Source organism: Haliaeetus leucocephalus, unplaced genomic scaffold (assembly GCF_000737465.1).
Source record: "Haliaeetus leucocephalus isolate CR32 unplaced genomic scaffold, Haliaeetus_leucocephalus-4.0 Scaffold555, whole genome shotgun sequence".
NCBI classification, from domain to species: Eukaryota; Metazoa; Chordata; class Aves; order Accipitriformes; family Accipitridae; genus Haliaeetus; species Haliaeetus leucocephalus.
Window position 1 is genome coordinate 20,395,450 of NW_010972991.1, and position 13,221 is coordinate 20,408,670.

Sequence of the window (13,221 nt, forward strand, 5' to 3'; positions counted from 1 at the left end):
CTTGGTAATTTTAGGCTCAATGAGAATTCATCCCCATGGTAACTGTACAGTTGTTGAATCATTTATTATTTGAGCTTCAAAATCACAACAGTGCCGGCAATTTTCATCCTCTGAACATTTTTAAGGACCTTTTGCAGCGTTGCAGTACTCCTTGCTCCACACCATCAATATTTATCAAGCAAACAGAGCTAACCCTTGAACTGACTACCTGCTTCTCCTTGGCTGTATCGGGACTGGGATACTTGATAGCAGGATGGCAGTTTAAATAGGTTTCACTTTTGTGATAACAGCAGTCCCACTGGTGTGGCTGTTTGGCTGGCATTGGTAAGCACCAAGCCCTGCAAACTCCCGATTGGCAAAATGAAACTTTGAAGTGCAGACCTAAGCCTCGGTCTTTGTCTTGAGAGCCAGAAAACAGGATATTTCAGGTCTCTCTGTTGCAAGAGGTTTTGCAGATAAGGGGCTGGTACTTTTTAACCACTTAGATAGATGCGGTTGACTCCAAGCCGGTGGGGGGACACACTGCCTGGCTTCGTGGAGATAAAAGCTGTTTGTACTTTCCCTTGCTTACAGATAATGCTCATTAGCCATCTTGTGCTAAAACCAAGAGAAGTCAGACGACTTGGCTAGCAAAGCATAAGGTGAAACTCAGGTCCCCTGAGCCCAGGGGTTGCTCAGACTCCACTCTCATAGAGCCTCCAGAGAGTGGGACTGGGGGAAGCTCTGCAGGATGGGGCGGGGGGGCTGTGACCACCACCAGGCTTGAAACAACAGAAGTAACTCAGCAGCAGAAATGCTTCCATAGCACACAAATTGCATTGAAATGGGGTGCCTGAGACTGATTGCGGGATGGATTAAATCACAGGCATCAACTACCTCACCAGCTGCCCGCATGATTTTTGTTGCACTGTTGCTGGCCATTGGATTTACTAAAGTGCACAGTACAGAGGGCTGTTACATTTTAGGTAGAAGAGGTTCAGTCCCTTTTGGTCTGACAAACTGGGATCTGAAAGACTGACCCAGAAACACAGACGCTATTCCCAGGTGCCAGCAGTTGTAAAGTGATACGCTTAACAGAGCTGATTCCTCCTAGGTTAAACATTATAGCTATTATATACTGTCATGACTGATGCCATATTTTTAGCTCAAATGCACTTTCATTGTGTGAGCTTTTAAGAAGCTCTTGGACAAGGTAATCTGCAAGGCGCTTTTAAATTGCCTTTCGTCTTATTAGTTCAGTTGAGTTGAACACAGTGAAATAAGGATGTGCAAGTGCCTCATACAGCCTCCGTGCAGCTGCCTTCCACCCTAAGCAGCTTTCTGTAAATCTGTCAGTACCCAAAGCGTGTTGTGCATCACCCGTACGGGATTTGTCAGGTGATCCTGGTGTGCACTGCGGGGAGAGCCAGCGTCTGCCATCAAGGGGAGCTTGGTTTCCCCTCCCATGCAAGTGTATGATCACCACTGATGTCACCTACATGCAAAGGGACAATGCAGTGCTTTCCCCAAGGGCAGGAGCAGGAGAGAGCGGCCTGTCTGCGAACCAGCCCCCAGCCCCAAAGTTCTCTCCTGGACAAGCGGCAGCTCTTCTTTATTCTTTATTCAAGCATCTGGTTGCTCAGTCTGTTCATTTAATTAAACCAGAATTTTCCTTCCCTCCAGTTGGTTCAGCTGCTATACATTTATCCCAGAGCACATACAGGGACAGATTTGGAAGACGCTGCCTTTTTTTATTTCCACCTACCAGCCTCCATCTTCCCAGGCTGGAAAGCGTGCTCTGTGGCCGTGGCCTCAGCTGGTGAAGGCAATGCCAGGTCTCGCCGTACCGCAGCCAGAACGTTTCGATAGGAGAATTACTCGCCTGTAGCATCCAGAAAGCTGGTCACAGCTCACAGGTTTTATAACGAGTTGGGAGGGGGAGAAAAAATCACCTGCACAATAGACCAGAAGCGGCATTTATTTCCAAACCCATTGTGGCCAAGAGCTTGTTTCCAAGTAGTTTTTTGCATTTGCCACGCAGTGCTGGGTGGACGGCTCAGCTCTGCCCCGTGGGCTGCTGCCCGTGGAGATGGGGTGGCCATGCCAGAGCCCCCCAGCTCTTCCCAAACACTGTTTTGCTCTTGTCACAAAGAATGAAGATCTGCGTAATGACCTCAAATATGCTGTTATTGCCCTGTGGCGTACGTACAGCTAACCATAGCACCCAGTGGCACATTCTCATTATTCATTTTTACCTTGTCATTTTTTATTCTTTTTAACTTTGTTATACTTTTTTGATCCTGCTTGTGGGTGGGTGGGGGACACATAGCAACCTTGTGCGTTGCCCCAGCAGTGTTGCTGACCACAGGCCCCTGCAGTCTGTGAGCTCCGGGGGTTGCACAGCCGTACTCCAGGGTACCCGCACAGTTGGAAGCCTTCACCAGGTGCCAGCGAGGGTGTTACTGAACCTGCAGAGCAGCAGCAATTGGTGACGGTGAACGGAAAGGAGACCCAGCCTACCTGAGACTTGGAGACCAGGCTGGGTTTGAAACTTGGGGTGCAGTCTCCTCCAACACAGGGTGCTTTTTTATCTGAAGTCAGAGAGAAATAATGAATGTGTGATTCCAGCATACTATTTTTGCAGTTGCTGTCTGAAAAAGATTCAAGTGTTAAAGCCCATCTATCAGCTCTATCTTACTAGCTCTTTCCATCTGGTTGTGACCGTATTTTCCATCTGAGATGCTGGTTAGTAAAAATAGCTCATCTACTATCTGAACTAGAGCAGTGACAAGGGTCTTTTAACCAGGAATGGCTCCCGAGCAGCAGGATGCTCTAGAAATGTTGTCACTCCATAACTTTGTGCTTACGTACGATCACTTTTAAGAGGCATTTATTCCATGCAACATCCTTTCCCTCTCCACCCTGCAGGCAGATTTGCACGGGCTGAAACTTTTTAATAAATGGGCTGCTTTGTTCTTCGTTTGGCATGTATCTTGCACCCCAAGTTACACACCAGTCTCCTAAGAAATGCAGGCGAAGCACTGCTGTGCCATTTCAGGCGGCGTGCATGTGCTAGCCCCTGCCTGCCGAAAGCTGGCTCAGCTGGCGGCTGGGGGACTCGCAGGGCCGGCACCTTCCTCTATAACTTCACCCTAGCTTTGATGTAGGGGCTGAGACTGGAAGCAAAGCAGGGCCAGGGGAGCTTCCCCTGGTTCCTGGCGACCAGAAGAGTGGGCAGAGGGACATGCAGACAGCGCTGCTGTGCCAGGACTGAAGCACAGCAGCCCCTGGATCACAGCAGCCCATGCAACTGCCCACCTGCATGGATGCACACAGGGCATTGGGGTTTGACATTAGAGATCACAGCGCAAGCATGCTCAAAATCCCATTTTTGCTGCCAATGCTTCATTATACAGTGATGGATTCTCTCTACAGGCACCAACGTGTAACAGCTCTCCAAAAAAGCAAACCAGGCTTGCTGATTAATCTAGGCCATCTTTAATTTTCTCTGTGCTCATTTCTGTGTGTTCTTATTTCATTCCTGTGCTGTCACGGAGGGCTCTTGCTGCTAAATGTGACTGCAGCTGTGTGTGAGAGAGGACTCCCCTCCCTCCTCCTCGGGGATCTGGCTGCAGCAGGGCTGGCACAGCCTCAGCCCCTGCCCAAACCCCCTCCCCAAACTCCAGCAGTAATTCACAGCAAGGCCTCTGCACTCCCACCCCAGGCTCCATGAGTGTGGTGAGCCCGGGACCACTCTTTTACCACCAGTCAGGCTCAAAAATCAGTACGAGATTAGTTGTCAATTGCTGGGGTAGACAAGGTTCGTAGCCTTTGTGGTCCAAACCACTCCTGCATTTGGTTTCTCTTCTGTGGGGCGAAGAGACCGGGTGGGATAAGCTTTGCCCATCATGGGAAGCCTCGAGTGTGGGGCAATTCGATGTGCTAGCGCTATCATCAGGGTGAGAGCGGAGTGCCGTGCCTCTAGCTGGCCTTCCCTAAATGTTCCCTGGGTCTTTTCAGGCTGTTTCGTTGCCTGGGATGCTGTGATGCTCTAATGACAGTCCAGTGTTGATGGTGGTGCTACTTCCACTCCTTGCTCGTTCCTGGCTCTGCAGTGGGGCTTCCCTTGGGCTGCGTGGCCACCGCTGTTGATCCAGCTCCAAACTGTGATCAGTGATAGGGAACTATTACAATGGTTAAAGGTCTCCGTTCCTTCTCTATGCCCAAGAATGCCCTTGGGCCTTCAGAGCTGTGCCCAGGACCCAACGTGGCGTGCGGTGGCACAGGCCTGGGTGCAAGCACGGCTGGGGAGGAAGAAGGGATTTTTGGATGGGGTTGCTCTCATACTATGAAATCAGGGCCCCAGGATGCAAATGGGGGCATACCTTGCAGGCAGAGGTGATATCTTTCATTAACTGGAGTGATAGGGTTGGAAAAAACCCCAAAGTTTGGGTCTCCAGGCCCTTCTTGGGTATGATATTTCTGTGTTTCAGACATCTCATAGGCAGAGACAGTCAGGGTATGGTTTACTGGGGTTCATGTGGGCTCCTTGCTCACTTACGGCCACTCAATCGGTCCTCTTGCTCAAGCCCAGCCAGGCTGACGCGTGCAGCCATATTTGTCACAGCAGTAAATGAAGCAGTGGGGTTGGTATTTAATAACTTTTCTAAGCGTGGCCATGGTGCTTTCTCAGCTGTTTTCCAGCTCAGTTCTGTAGCCAGTGCTTTGGCCATGTGTCCTTTCAGCAGGGTTTGCTCTGACTCCATTACTGAAGTGTCTCATCACAGGAGCTCCCACAGCAGACCAGGATTACACATCCCCTGGGGAGATGCAGGTACTAAGCCAAGTAACAGCCACGGACCATGCAAGAGCCACAGGAGAACATTTTTTATCACCACGCTCCATTTACACCATGAAAACAAGTTTTTTTTCTTTGTTTCCAATTTAGCACAGCATGACCTTCCATCGGCTTCTCAAACCACACAGGGCAGAGGTGGCAAAGGTAGACGAAAGCAAGCTCATCTCGCTTACGCTCGCTCTGACTGCCCAGGCTTGTTTGCCAAGTAGCCCATCGTTGACCTGCGGTGTGTAAAAGGAACCTTGGCTCCCTGTGCGGGAGAGGATGCAGATCAGAGCGGCTGTTTACATCTCCATTCAAGTGATTAATGATTAAACAACAACAAAAAAGAGGTCCGTGTGGATCCACGAGCCGAACATGACATCTGAGCACACACTGAAATAACCGGTTGCTTTGAGGTGGCGGCAAGGCCGGCAAACACACGGGCTCCTTCCCTGAGGCACGGGACCGGAGAGGGATGGGGGCTGGACGGGGGATGCTGGGGAGCACCCGCAGCACTCGCGTGGGATTCCCGGTGCTTTGGGTCTCTGCACCGTGCCTGTTGCCCCCTTCCCTCCCCTCCAGCACTGCCCCTCTGCCAGCCCTTCTCCCCCCCTGAGGGGCACAGCCTGGCTCTACTCCCTCCGCAGCTCCAGAGGGGCCAAGGAGGTGACCTCGGAGAAAGAGCAGGGTCGATAGAGATAGGTGGGAGCATGCAAAAAAGGCAGAAAGTCCTTACTCAGGGAAGTGGGTTGCAGAGTGGGAAAGGGCATCCTCACGCTCAACCCACCCTGGAGCGCTTCATTACAGGGCGGGTGTTAGGGTCTTCCCCCTCTTCTCATTCTTGTGGCCAGTTTCCACCAGCTCTGCATTTTAACAAGGTCCCTTGCTGAAAGTGTTAAACTATTGGGGGGAAAAAAAAAAAAAGGCAGTGCAGGCATTGATTGCATTTTTCATTGCAATGTGCTGCTTTCTGGCAGCATTGCTTTTAGGGTCTCAGCACTTGTAAGATCCCGAAGTACAGCAGTCCTAGTGTTCAAGGCTGTCAGCGGTGATAAAAGCACCCTGACGAATGATGTCTCCTTAGAGAATGGCACTGCTGCAGTTCAGACACCAGAACATACACAGCTTTGGTTGGCAAGTTACTAATTACGGGTTAAAACTACTTTGTGTTCACAGACTTGGGGTACTCCTTTGCAAGTTACTTTAATCGATGTATATTTATTTTCAGCTTGCAATCTTGGAAAAGAAAACAACCAAAACCCACAGACTAAAATATAATTAAAGATTTAAAGTATTGGATAGTTTAAAAATTGTTTGGTTTTCATGGCTCAGGATGCATGGTAGGAAATTTGGGATGAGAAGTTTCAGACCTGGCAAAAATAAAAGAGCACCGAGCTCTCTATAGCTGCCCGTGGGGAGTGTGGAAACCAGCCTTTCCCAACACCCACTTACAGCTTTTGCCATTGCAAGATGTTATAGTGAGATTATCCCTCATCTTGCAAAAGTGCAAATAGAAAAATAAAAATTTAAGGGTGGAATTTTTAGGAACTCCTTTAGGCTTAAAAAAATCCTACCCTAAATGTGGGGCATTATTTTCATAGTAAACAAATTGTGATAGAATTCTTATTATTTTTTCTTGGTTTAAAACCATTTAAAAAGATTGCAGTGTTCCTAGTTAAACTGTGTAACCTCATGCCATGCAGGCTGGCATACTGACCACAAAATAACCTAAGTGTTAGACCAAAGCTTATTTAAAATAATCTTTAACATTAAGGTCTTACAAAAACTACATAAAGTATATAAATAGTCAGTTTTAGATTTTTAATTTGGGAGTTTTAAAATACAAGACAACATGCTGCTGAGACTCAGTTAAAAAAAAAAAAAAAAGAAACAGGACAAAATTGTAGCAGCCTGAATACTGGGCACACTTTTACCATCAGGGTACACAGGGTTGTCATTCCTTAGGTTATCCAGGCTAGTGGGAGGTATAATATGCTTCCACAGATTAGATTTTTTTTTTAACATATAAAGCCATTAGATTTAAAACCTGGTTTTACTAAGAGTGTAGTTCAGAAGGTGAATTTCCTCCACAATAAATATAGTCTTTATGAAAGTATAATATATATTTTTACAATCTTTTTTCAGATTAATTCCAGTTATTGCCTTCATAGTACGTATTATTTACAGATCTGAATACATAAGTGGTAGATTCACATCTCCAGTTCAATCAATAATCTTAGCCTCAGAGAAAGTTACATTGTAGAACTGGACTTTCATCTTTACTGATGGAGTCTCAGGCTTTCCTGCTTAAATAAATAAAATTGCCCCCAGCTGAGAACCTGCCTAACTGAGATATTCAGAGATATCAAAGCTGTGAGATTTCCCAATTAATCTTGCAAGAAGAAAACTGAATATACACATTTTCCTCTTTTGTAGGAATCGCTTCATTTCTAGTTTGATTTCTAGAACATAAAACCATTATAATGGAGGAATGGTACACTACTCAGCTTTAGGTTAAACGAAATTTAATGTTGTAATCAATTAAAACAGACTTATTGAAAAAGAATATAAAGGATTCAGTTCTGAACTTAATAAATAGAACCCAAAGAATCCCAAACATGAAAGAAAAATTGTGAAAAGTAACCCAAAACTCAGCTCGGATGCACTTCCTAATATATATGATCTAACTTCATAAAATCTGAGGCCAGGGTCCTAAGAAGAAAGTGGTGTCATCGTAGAAAACAAGGCTGGCAGGGACCTGAAGAGGACATCTTGTCCACATTGACACCCGGCAGTGGGATCAGCTATACCAGTGCCATCTCTGATGGGTGCTTGGCCAACCAGTCCCAAAAGGTTAGCAGGGTGGAGACTCAGCAGCCTCCCCAGGCAGTCCAGATGAGTACTTAACTACTGCTGGTATGAGAAGGTTGTTCCGATGCCTCCCTTAATCCCTGCCTGTAACTCCATCCCTCTCTCCTGGTCCCATCCACAATGGGAAGAATTTATTCATTCTCTCTTCATAGCCATATTTTTCAATATACTGTTCTCATACCTCAGCCTCCTTTTCACCAAACTAAGCAATCCCAATGCCTTCAGCAGGCCCTTGGGAGCTGTTTTCACATCCCTTCTGTTCACTCTGCAGTTGGTCCACATCTTTCTGCAATTTTTGTGCCAATTGTTGGCCGTAACTTTTTGCTAAAGTTTTACCAGCACTGTACAGAAGACTCAGAAAACTTCAAGGACGTCCCAAACAAAAGGCCCATTTGTGCAACCCAACGTGATGTTTGCCTTTGCTTTTCAAAAGCATTTAATTATCGTTGCATTCAGTTTGTGGTTTATTTTTCCAAACCTTTTCTGCCCTACTGCTTCCCATCCACTCATTCCCTATCTGTATTTGCTCAGTTGGGATATTCCTGTGCAGTTAATATGCAAAGACTCTATTCCACCATCACACCCAAAGTGACTTATATAGGCTAATTTTCTACCTGCATAACTATTAATTTATAATCGTGCTCCAAAATTAAAGACCCAACCATCTTCTCAGAAGGAAAAGTTGGAAATACCATTTAAAAATATTTTGCATCAATTAATCCTGTTCAATATACTCATGTTTACAGACAGTGATTTAAAAGAATGCTCTGTCAAATACTTCAGCCTGTAACAGTGTGAAGTTTGCCAGAAGAAAATAGAAATCTAGATTACTATGGCCATAGTAATTGCGGGAGGATGGCACACAGGAAAGAGAAGAGCAAAGAAAAAAGGAAAAAAAATGAAAGGGGTGGGGGGAATTAATTAGCCTCATTTCCATTATCACTTGCCTTGTCTGGAACAGTTTTTCTACTCCCCCCCCCCTTTTTTTTTTTCCTTCCCTTCAGAGATACCAAGGCACTGTTGTGGATTTGGTGTCATAGTAACTAAATACTGCTCTAGGGGGAACATAAGCACCCCATAGCCAGAGTGCTTTGCAGGAACTCTGTCTTAATTGTTGACGTTTCCCAAGGGCCTCCCAGGAACCACAGGATGAGTTACGTCCTAACATTTTGCTATTCTTTCTGCTGAGTTTGGTGAAAAGGCAGGGAAGAACAGAAAGCAAAACAGGCTCCAAAGCTGCTGGGGACCCAAACTAGACATCGCCTGTGCAGTCCCCCCACAGCCCCCCCAAGTCTAACAACCACAGAGGTGACAGATTTCCCTCATGCAGCCGTTGGTTACAAGGTGGACCGAGGCCCTTCCCAGGCTGCAATGTTGCAAAAGCCTGTTTTCTTCTTAAGAGAATACACAAATGATGGAGCGCAAAGGTGCAGCCCTTTGGCATAAAAGATACATCTGGGAGAACAAACAAAGCAGAACCTGATACTGAGCTCAGCCTCTCCAGCAGACACAGGTCCCAGCTCCCAGGGTCTCTACCCTGGACCATCGACGTGTTTTAGAGTCTTGCACTAAAGCTCATACACAGCTCTGAGTGCCTGCCTCTGGGCTTTGGGATGGTAGCAGCCCAGCTGTGCTTTCCAGAAGCTAGACCAGCAAGGAAGAGTCCGTAAGATAAATCCTTTCCCATGTCAACCTCCAGAAGTATAACCAAACACATTTTTGTGGATTTATGTGGTTTTAAATCATGAGACAGGCCTGTTTGCCAAATACCTTCTCTTGTTTGGCAGCAACTTTTTCACTTGGAAGATAGTTTCTAACTTGCAGCAGAGAAGAGTTGCTTGTGGCCAATTTTAGGAACAGATCAGCTTGCAATCCTCAGTTCTGTAATATTTATTTTGAACATGCCAGAGAACCCATCCCATCTGCAACTGTCAGCCTCATAAATCTCTTTATTTCAGGGTTTGTTTTCCCCCACCTCCCTTCGTTCAGGGCAAATAACGAATATAATTGCCATGGAAAGATGCTGTGCCCTAACCACTAACAGAAGTCCGGTCCCAGGGCAGGCAGGGAGAGCATAGACTGCTAAAAGACATCAGTTATTTAAGTAAGAGCAGGTACATCACCTGATGTCATGCTTTGCTATGAGTGACAGTTGTTGTGCTGGTTTACAGTCAAAGTATATTCACTCTAGTTCAGAGACCAAATTCAAACTACTGTCCCTGCTTGACCCTTCCTTAAAGCAGACAAGGTGCTGGGTCTTACAACTGATAACAATTCCTTCTCTTAAATATGAGATTGTTAAACATGAAGCATGGTGGGTAGAGCAGGAAGTGGAAAAATAAAAACAATATCACAGGAGAGAGGTTAACTGCAGTTCTCATTTTCTGACTAAACAATGTGATCAAAGTTTGAAAATGCCTACTTCTCTAAACCATTTAAAATTTAAATACCTGAGTACACATGGAGAACATATAAGATAAGAATCAGAGACAAAGCATTTAATATCCCACACTTATATTTTTACAAAGTTACAGCACTTTTTCCTCAGATAATCCATTTCACATTCCTAATTATTTCTGCACTGTGTAAAACATGCCTGTATATAGTTTACAGAGGCTTCTTTTGCACAGATTAGACAAATATGTACAAAACAAGAAAACAAGTTTTTTATAAAAATGTCAAATGCACAATCAGAAGTCTTAAAATACTTTTTTTTTTTTTAAAAAGAACAACTTTAAACTGTGTGCAAAATTAGGTAAAAAAGACTTTTTTGCTATTTCAAAGAATGCAGTAGATCAGACTTTGTAGATTCAGGCTAAACTATTTTGTGCTAAGAGCAGCTTAATACTTTCTTTATCAAGAAACAACCCTCAAGGACTTGGGTGATTTCAGCACCTGTGCTCTCAGTGAAGGGCTTAGTGGTCTGTGTGCGCGTGTCTGAAAATTGTGCTTTAACTTTAAAACACTTAGAGGTCCATCTGCTGATTTCCAGAGTTCTGATGATTTTTCTTCAGCACAATTGGCTTGAGCAGTGGTAAAACTGGGAACATAATCAAAATCTCCATGTAGGCTCGCTGTGTTTGTTCAAAACATCAGAAAGGGTAGAGGAATCTGCATGAAAGAATTGTGCAGGTCACTGAACACCACGATAAAACCAAATCTTAATCTTTTAATTTCCAAAATCTCAAATCTTTAGTTTTCACCTTGCACACACAGGATTTCAATGACATTTTCTGTTAGCGAAAACAGTGTTTCACTAAGAGTATGCCAGAATTTATTCAATATTACATGACCTTTTAGCATTCAAGGTGAAGTTTTACAATCAACTCCAACATGGCAATGCCATTACTATCTGTCAGTGCCCACTTTGCTCACTTCTACCTTCCCATCTCTGAGCTGACACAGGTACTCGCACAACTAAGCTGTAAACTGGATTGCGTGAAAACAGACTGAAGGACAAGGCCCATGGGTTCTGCCACTTGGATCAGCTTTCCCAACCTAGGTCACTGCATGGCAATGCTCACCATCAACAAGCAACTACAGGTGGATGGGAAGCGATGTAGCACAGTTTAAGCCAGATTGCTACTAAGCACCTAACTATGGCCTCAGACTGTTAGTTATAGGGATGGAGTTTAGCTTTATCAGCCCAGCCAGAAGTCGGCTCGTTAACCAGCTAGCTGAGATGGTCACTTTTGTTTTTACACATGCTGTACTTCACTTTGCAGGACTCTTAGAGCAGATCACAGCAAGGTGATGCTGCAGGTGAAGATTTTGCCCAGAAGTAGATTACACCCTGGGCTAAGTTGCCTTTGTGTCAGAGAAGAGGAAGAATGAAAAAGAGGAAAGAAAAGGGCATAAAAGAAATCTTTCTTTCACTAGGTGTTTTTAAAAGACTAGAGATTACAGAAGCATTTTTCATAAATATATTTCTATATCTTCCTCTAAGACTACTGCACATGATAAAACACATTGTGCAGCCATCAATACACTGCTTTTCAGTTCAACTTGCATTTTTCTGCACAAATGCTTTCTGGGTGACTTTACCCTTTGACTGTTCCTATATAGGAAATCAAGTAAACCAAGACTGAAAGGCTGAAGTGGCCTGATCAGAAAGCTTACAAAAGCAAGAGAGTAGCAGCCAGTTATACAAACACAGTCTACTTCGTTGCTGCAATTTTACATCAGCACGAGGTTTAGAAATCTGATTCCGTAGTTACCTAAGAAAGCTCATTCTGCCTAACCAACACTATATCCTAGTGCATTGCTAGGAGAATAACATAATCTCTGCACTTTGCTCCTCAGAGAAAACTGACTCTGGGGAGCTTTCTGGAGGCTCTCAATACTGATATTAAAGCTTGAAGTAGCACGCATTTGGAGCCCTGGGAAGTAGGCAAAGTAGCAGCCCATAACAAGACTGGAGTAGTCAAAATCCTTTAAATGATATTTTTAGTAGCCGAGGTCTTACATATTGCAGTCTGACATTCTGGACATAGCAAAGAGTAGCCATGTTCCCGGGGCAGCAAATGAAAAACCATGTAGAGTGTGGTGGTTATCTGAAGCAAACACTATGATACCCCCAAACCCATCTCCTGGGGTTCATTATCCTTACCTTCTCTAAGGAAGTCTAACTGCTGGGGCCTTTAAATGCAAATCCATTCTTTGGACACTGTCCTGGCCGGATCATTTGTGTGTACAAGTCCATCCTCTGCTGCATACTACAAACACAAGTTAAGACAGAAGCAATCAGAAGCCAAACTAGTGCAGAAGAGAGCCAAGAGCTGGCTATACAACCTTAACCTTTCTTAAAGCTCTGGGCAGATATCAGTTCAGGCCACATAACCAGACACTTGTAATGCTCCCATCACCATGGCATCAAGAGCAATTCAACAACAGAAACTACACCAGGGTACATCAGCCTCTCCTAACAGCCCAACAGACGGGTGCACACAGTATCTTGAAGACTACTGTCTCCAGACTCTGGCAATCATGACTGGTCTCAAAAGAGCGTCCCTGGAGATCAGAGACAAACACACCTCCTGTACAGCCAGAGCCACACATACTCTCAAAGGCTCTAAAGGAAAAGTTAACAAGTTTGTTACTAGGTAGATCCACATATCCATTTACCCCTGAAGTTGTCCTAACACTGAGGGATACCACTGGCTTCTCCTACTTACTACACAATTTTAAGATGAAAGTTAAAAAAAGCAAATACTGTCCCGTGCCCCCCCAAAGCCCATACTTCTTGCTCAAAGCCACCTTCATAATTTTGCTTTATCTCCTGAGCATGGCTTCAAGCACCTACCATTTTGTGCTATTCCTTAGACCTAGGACAGCCTCAAATCACACTAGAAAGGTAGTTCCCAGACCACCTCCACTCCTGTTCCCCAAAGTCATGGCTATAAAATTACCATGGGAAAGTTTCTGCTGGGGACTATCAGTCTTTCTTTTGCTTGCTTACATCTATGTTTAAATCTTCAGCTAAAATGATATTCAAGAAGACTAAGTTTAGCCCAAATGCTACTGTCCCAAGA